Source organism: Pristiophorus japonicus, chromosome 12, assembly GCF_044704955.1.
Source record: "Pristiophorus japonicus isolate sPriJap1 chromosome 12, sPriJap1.hap1, whole genome shotgun sequence".
In the NCBI taxonomy this organism is placed as follows: domain Eukaryota; kingdom Metazoa; phylum Chordata; class Chondrichthyes; family Pristiophoridae; genus Pristiophorus; species Pristiophorus japonicus.
The window spans coordinates 18,718,123-18,726,344 of NC_091988.1; the positions used below are offsets into that span (position 1 = coordinate 18,718,123).

The 8,222-nt window shown below is 42.4% G+C and overlaps 1 protein-coding gene across 1 annotated transcript in view; it reads right to left on the reverse strand.

Annotated features, from left to right (window-relative positions):
* kbtbd8 (kelch repeat and BTB (POZ) domain containing 8) overlaps window positions 1-5,763 on the reverse strand; it is a 32,901-nt gene extending 27,138 nt beyond the window's left edge. The window contains exon 1 of the mRNA XM_070895199.1: window positions 5,750-5,763. The gene's annotated coding sequence lies outside the window, so the exon portion shown is untranslated. The remainder of the gene's footprint in view (window positions 1-5,749) is intronic.
* Window positions 5,764-8,222: the final 2,459 nt, after the last annotated feature.

Here is an 8,222-nt window from a genome sequence, read left to right on the forward strand (position 1 = left end):
AATTAATTTTGCAATGCTATTTTAAGTCAATTACATTAAGCCTAAAGCATACTTGTGGTCAGTGTGGTAGCAGGTCATTCAGAGAGACGATCACAGTACTGGTTATTGTACTTGGTTAAGCAGTCTCGGCCACACGAGAGGCAAGGATGCTCATCTATTGGCTGTAAATCACAGACAACCCAAAATCATGAAAGGTGCTACATAAATGCAAGTTCTTGCTTTCTTTTAACTTCAGTGCACCTGTCTACATAGATGACATACTCAAGCCAGGTTACAGTGTATCAAATATCCAATGCATATGGAGACGGGACTGGACTACAACTGGGTATGGTTCAAGCTTCACCCCAGCCCCCCAAAAGGCCAGCACTCACTGAAGGAACACAGATGGAAAATAACTGCTTTAATGATGTCTTAAGACAGTAGCCAGACCCCCAAAAAACTTTTTCTACCACATCTTGTATAGGCACCATATTATAAGGATAGAGGCACTAGAGGGCGCAAAAAAAAAAAGATTTGGAAGGACCAGAAATATACTCATAGGAAAGGATGAACAGGCTGGGTCTCTTCTCAGAGAGGGGTGACCCAAGTGGTCTGAATGAAAGGTTGAGTGGACAGTGTTTCTGCTTGTGAGGGAAGAGCAACATGAGAGGCCATCAATACAAGATAGTCACTAAGAAATCAAATAGGGAATTCAGAAGAGACTTCACCAGAAAGTGGAACTTGCAACTACAGCAAGTGGTTGAGGGAGAATAGTAAAGATGCATTTAAGGGAGGCTAGATATGGGAGAAGGGAAAAGAGGGTTTATGCTGTTAGTGTTAGATAGGGAGGAAACTCGATTGGAGCATAAACACCAGCATGGACTGGTTGGGCTGAATGGCCTGTTTTCTGCACTGTATTCTATGCAATTTTATGATACTCTGGACACAAGTCCAATGCTCAATACCAGCTTGCTGATTACCAACTGCTTACGAGAGGGGTTTTGGCACAGATATGCCAAGCAGGTCAACACCCCCACTGGGTGCTCAGAAATGGACAAGTCCTCTTTCTGCCCACAAGCCCCTCACTGTAAAAAATCCACCTCACAATTTGGACCTGGATCTTGCATGAACTAAATGAGGCTCTTCTGTTGCATATTTAGTGGTTTCAAGCTATAAACACCACATTTTGCACTTGACCTGCATTGGAACTTTGCTGTCAATTATGAGGAGAAAACTTCCTGCACCCTTTTCACCTCCATATAGTCCTGGCAGAAAGGGTAAATAGGGAGGTGGCAAAGGTTCCCTATTAGATGGGTGGAGGGATCTACAAGGAACATAACCAGCCTAAATATAAACAAAATAGGAAAAAAGCAAAAGGAGGAAATTGATGGCAATGGAATAAATAAAGCTATAGAACAGGAGTCTAAAAATATTACACAAAATGAGAGGAGATCCTATTGAAAAAATGAGTTAAACTGTCTATGCAAGTGTCCGTAATAAAACAGGGGAGCTGGATGCAATTATGCATTGAGAAACCAGACATAGTAGGGATTACAAAGACATGACTACAGAAAAATCAGGACTGGGAATTAAACATTACAAGGTACAGTATAACATTTAGAAATGAGGGGAAAAAGGGAAGGTGGAGTAGCTGTACTTTGAGATAACCATAATGGCGGGGAAAAAAAAGTGATGTAGCTTTCAAGACAAATATAGAATTCATATGGAGAGAGATAAAAGATAATAAAAGGATCAATTGTACTAATAGGGGGTAGTCTGCAGACCACAATAGTGGAGGGAGGTGGAGGAAGAAATATGCAGACAAATTAAGGAAATGAGTAATAATCAAGTGTTTCAACTATCCCAATATGGACAGGAGATAGGTAAAGGGTATAAGGGAATGGAGTTCATACAATGTATACAGGACTCCTTTCTTCCCAATATGCAAAAACCCCAAGGGAGGATTCACTATTGTATCTAGTAATGGGGATGAACCAGGACAGATGAGAAGTAAAAGTAAGGGAACATCTAGGCAATAATAGTGACAATATAATAGTCTGAAAGACAATAATTGAGAAGGATACAAGTATGACGAAAACCAGGACATCAGATTGGAGTAAAGCTGATTTGAGGGGCTGAGAATAGAACTTGGGAAAATAAAATGGACAACAATATTGGCAAAAAATATAGAACAGTAATGGGAAACAATTAAAACAGTGTTCAGGAAAAATATATTCCACTAAAACTAAATAATGAGACTCCATGGATGAATAAAGATATAAGGGAACAATTGAAGACAAGAAAAGGAGGTATACATTACTATTACTATTCGGCAGTCCCTCATAAGGATGACCTTCACACCAAAAAAGATGGGCTCACAGGTGTACATAGATAGCAGGGAAGTGCATGATAAGGGAGAATACAAAAAGATTAGGAGTGAAGTCAAAAACAATTAGGTAGGCAAAGAGGAACCATGAAATTAAATAATAGAGTAGTAAAATATTTTACAGGCACATGAATAAAAAAGGTTGGCATGGGGCCATTAAGGGATAGACCAGATAATACCACAGGTAACTACAGGAGAGATGGCAGAAATAATTAGTTTGTTTCAGTATTTACCAGAAAGATAGAACAGGTGGAAATGAGATTAGTACACTTCAGTTTATTTTTATATATATTAAGGATAAAACCCCTGGATTGTACCCATGCATTTTAAAAAGAATCAAGGGGAGATAGCAGAGGCATTACTGCACTTAATTAATTAGAAAAAAGGTGTAGTGCCAGAGGACTGGCAGATAGCTAACATAATATCTATATTTAAAGGGGGATAGACATGTTCAGGGAATTAGACCAGTCAGCTTAATATCAGTGGTATGAAAAATAATGGAATCCCAAGAGAAAATAAAACATCTAGAAACCAAAAATATAGTAATGAATTGTCAGCATGGATTCAAAAAGGGAAAGTTGCTTGACCTGCCTCATTGAATTTTTTGAAGCGGTAACAGAGTAGACAATGGTAATGTAGTAGATGTAATTTAGAGAGATTTTCAAAAGGCCTTCGATAAGGTACTCCATAATAGACTGATAAACAAGGTCAGAGAATGCAGAGTCAAGGGACAAGTAGCAGAATGGATAGCAAGTAGAGTTGTAGGGGTAAAAGGTAGCTATTCACAGTAGAAGATAGGTAGCAGTGTTCCACAAGGATCAATTCTGGGATCATTATTGCTCACAATTTATATTAATGATTTAGACTGAAATCAAAAACACAATTTCTAAATCTGCAGATCACACCAAATTGGAGGAGGAGAGTCAATACTGAGGAGGACTGCAAGTACAGGAGGACATTAAGAAACTTGCAGAATGGGCATATAATTGGCAAATGGAGTAAGTTCAACACAGATAAATGTGAGGAATTACATTTTGGTAGGAAGGAGGGGTCACATTACTTGGAGAGTCGAGATAGAGTAGAGGAACAAAGCGATCTCAGAGTACAAATACACAAAGTTGGGACAAGTTAGCAAGGCCATTAAAAAAAGCAAACCAAGCACTAAGGTTTATTTCTAGAGGTATAGAATTGAAAAGTAGGGAAATTATGCTAAACCTGTTTCAAACCTTGGTAATACCATAGAGTATTGTGTTCAGTTCTGGTCACCATATTATAAAAAAGGATATATAGAAGCACTGGAGAGAGAGAGTGCAGAGAAGAATACCAGAAACACAAGGGTATATATATATATCAGGGAAGGATGAACAGGCTGGGTCTCTTTTCTCTTGAAAAAGGCCAAGGGGTGACCCAAGAGAGGTCTTTTAAAACTACAGGTTTTGATGGAGTAGATACAGAGAGAGTGTTTCTACTTGTGGGGAAGAGCACAAGTAGGAGGCCATCAATATATGATAATTCCCTATTTGATTTGTTGGTAACTAAGAAACTTTACCCAGAGTGGTGAGAATGTGGAACTCACTACCACAGAATAGTTGAGGCAAACAGTATAGATGCATTTAAGGAGCAGCTAGATAAGCATATTGGAGAATGGAAGAGGGGATTATGATTTAGATGAGGAAAGAAAGAGACTCAAGTGGAGCATAAACACCAACATGGACTGGTTGGGCCAAATGGCCTATTTGTGTCTTATATCCCATGTAATCCTATATAATCCTATGAACTGTGCCAAAGGCATCACAACCAGAATTCAGGTATTGGTACAATGCTATTTATCTTTCAATTGATACTCAAAATCATAGACAAAATTCATCAATTAGGCACTGAATTGATATCTCACATCTGCACTTTCTACAGGATGTATGCAAAGGCAAAAACCAGGTACCATATGAAATACAACTGAAAACTTTTAAAAAATTAGACAGATTATTACATGGGGTGATTTAATTGAAGTGTTCAGAATTATGAAGGGATGGGACTGCATAGATAAATAGACAATTTACAGTAGTGGAGGGGGGTCTAGAATGGAGACAGATAAAAGTGTGAAATTTCAGACACAAACTTTGTTTTAAACAAAGTTGTGAAAGCTATGGAATGCAGTACTGGAATTAGCAACTGGAGTAGAGCCTATCTCAACATATAAGATTAGTTGGTGGTTGAAGGAGATAGAGACAGATGAGATATAAACTAACACAAACTGTTTGAGTCAAACAGCTTACTTCAGTGTTGAAATTCCCACTAGTTAGCCAATTATTCATTACAGCAGATAGAAAGCACTAGAGTTGCAGACAAGTCCTCCAACAAATTACAAGCACTCAAAATTGCCCTTATCTAATATAACTGATAAAAGGCATTTAATAAATATGGTCAACTAACTTGTTTTGTTTTAAAAGATTTTTTTTTTTAAAAACTAGTGAAAATGCTCATCTCCCATCTAACCAACTCAGATATTGGAGGTCCAGTAGACATCCTGAATTCAGCCACCTCTTCCCAAATTAAAGTGCATCTCCCCTGAGCTAATCATCCAGACTTCTATAAAGCTACAACCAGCTGCCCAAATTTCATACAAATGAAAATATCAGCTTGATCCTTTCAAAATTACTCAATGGCCTTGAAAAGTATCCAATGTGCGTATAATTAAGTTTCAATGCAGTCCTGAAAATGTTTAACTTCAAACCTAAAAACAGTTAAAGCTGTGGAGTGAGTGCAAGAACTAAGACAATCAGGAGTGGGGGGGGAAGGGCTACCATTCCATTTAAAGTACTCAATTTGCCTCATGGAGGTAGTAAAACACAACTCATTAAATCAATCACAATACTCAAAGCCTTTGTCCTTATTCATTTCGGCACCCAAATACCCTTTCAAATATATCTCCCCATCTCAAAAGGCAGAACAAAACAGTGTAAACGCTATTGCGATCCAGCAAGAAATTTCTCTTCAAGAATTAAATGAATGGTCAGACTTTTAAAAAACCCAATTGTTTAGGAGCATTACAACAACGACGAAAGCTCGAAGGGAGGGGGAAGCAAAAATATAAACGCGACTTCCCTCAAAAAATGAAGAGTATAAAAGGCAGAAGTTGCTAGGAAGCACAAGCCAGTTCCCCAGGCACGGGGCCTATCAAAATCCCCTCACCGCCTCCCCCCCGCTAACCCTAAACCACCCCCTCCCTAACACGGCCCAGGAACACCAACATTGTGGGGGGGGACTGCACTTTGCCACCAGCCCGAGATTTTATAAGGGCGCAGCGTTGCCGTTGCCGGCGCCGGCCATTGTTCCTCGCTCTGTCTGTGTATCTCAAACAATAAGCGGCAGAGCGCCAGTACTGACCCGCTGCTGCAGCCATTCTACCGCGTCGAATGACGGGAAGCGGCCACCCCCTTCAGCCTTTACAGCGCCGCCGGCTGGGACAGCAGCCAATCGCAGGTGGCCATACCGCCCAACCCCAACCGGCGTGCGTGCGCGCGCGCGTGCCTCTGCGTGCGCGCCCCCCCACCGTGCGCTGCACTCTGGGATTGACCCTGCCGTCCCGCCGCTTGGAGCGGCGGCCAGCCCGATTTGTCGTCTTCGCCTGAGGGGAAGGGAAAAAGCCAGCAGCCGAGGGAGGCTCAGCCCGGCATCTCTTACTCGCTGACTTTCCGGTAAATCTAAAACCTGCTGGCCCTTTTTTATTTGGCTGAGAAAAGGAGAAGTGAAACTTATCAATAGCCAGCGCTGCCAACAGCTCGGTGACGTGGGAGGCCCTGGGAGGACAGGCGCACCAGCATCAGCGTCCTCGACCAGGCCAACATCCCCAACATTGAAGCACTGACCGCACTCGATCAGCTCCGCTGGGCAGGCCACATTGTTCGCAGGCCGGACACGAGACTCCCAAAGCAAGCGCTCGACTCGGAACTCCTTCACGGCAAACAAGCCAAAGGTGGGCAGTGGAAACGTTACAAGGGCACCCTCGAAGCCTCCCTGATAAAGTGCAACATCCCCACTGACACCTGGGAGTCCCTGGCCAAAGACTGCCCTAAGTGGAGGAAGTGCATCCGGGAGGGCGCTGCACACCTCGAGTCTCATCGCCGAGAGCGTGCAGAAATCAAGCGCAGGCAGCGGAAAGAGCGTGCGGCAAACCAGACTCCCCACCCACCCCTTCCCTCAATGACTATCTGTCCCACCTGTGACAGGGACTGTAGTTCTTGTATTGGACTGTTCAGCCACCTAAGAACTCATGTTAAGAGTGGAAGCAAGTCTTCCTCAATTCCAAGCGACTGCTTTTAAATGAATGAATGAATCTATAGATATGTAAAGAGAAAAAGATTAGCAAAGACAAACATAGGTCCCCTGCAGTCAGAATCAGGGGAAGTCATAACGGGGAACAAAGAAATGGCAGACCAATTGAACAAGTACTTTGGTTCGGTATTCACGAAGGAGGACACAAACAACCTTCTGGATATAAAAGGGGTCAGAGGGTCTAGTAAGAAGGAGGAACTGAGGGAAATCCTTATTAGTCGGGAAATTGTGTTGGGGAAATTGATGGGATTGAAGGCAGATAAATCCCCAGGGCCTGATGGACTGCATCCCAGAGTACTTAAGGAGGTGGCCTTGGAAATAGCGGATGCATTGACAGTCAGTTTCCAACATTCCATAGACTCTGGATCAGTTCCTATGGAGTGGAGGGTAGCCAATGTAACCCCACTTTTTAAAAAAGGAGGGGGAGAGAAAACAGGGAATTATAGACCAGTCAGCCTGATATCGGTAGTGGGTAAAATGATGGAATCAATTATTAAGGATGTCATAGCGCATTTGGAAAGAGGTGACATGATAGGTTCAAGTCAGCATGGATTTGTGAAAGGGAAATCATGCTTGACAAATCTTCTGGAATTTTTTGAGGATGTTTCCAGTAGAGTGGACAAGGGAGAACCAGTTGATGTGGTGTATTTGGACTTTCAGAAGCCTTTCGACAAGGTCCCACATAAGAGATTAATGTGCAAAGTTAAAGCACATGGGATTGGGGGTAGTGTGCTGACATGGATTGAGAGCTGGTTGGCAGACAGGAAGCAAAGAGTAGGAGTAAATGGGTACTTTTCAGAATGGCAGGCAGTGACTAGTGGGGTATCGCAAGGTTCTGTGCTGGGGCCCCAGCTGTTTACATTGTACATAAATGATTTAGACGAGGGGATTAAATGTAGTATCTCCAAATTTGCGGATGACACTAAGCTGAGTGGCAGTGTGAACATAAGAACATAAGAATTAGGAACAGGAGTAGGCCATCTAGCCCCTCGAGCCTGCTCCGCCATTCAACAAGATCATGGCTGATCTGGCCGTGGACTCAGCTCCACTTACCCTCCCGCTTCCCGTAACCCTTAATTCCCTTATTGGTTAAAAATCTATCTGTGATTTGAATCCATTCAATGAGCTAGCCTGAACTGCTTCCTTGGGCAGAGAATTCCACAGATTCACAACCCTCTGGGAGAAGAAATTCCTTCTCAACTCGGTTTTAAATTGGCTCCCCCGTATTTTGAGGCTGTGCCCCCTAGTTCTAGTCTCCCTGACCAGTGGAAACAACCTCTCTGCCTCTATCTTGTCCATCCCTTTCATTATTTTAAATGTTTCTATAAGATCACCCCTCATCCTTCTGAACTCAGTAAAGACCCAATCTACCCTCTCATCTCCGGAATCAGCCTAGTGAATCGTCTCTGTACCCCCTCCAAAGCTAGTATATCCTTCCTTAAGTAAGGTGAGCAAAACTACATGCAGTACTCCAGAATCTGAAATAAAAACAGAAAATGCTGGAAATCTCAGTGGGTCAGGCAGC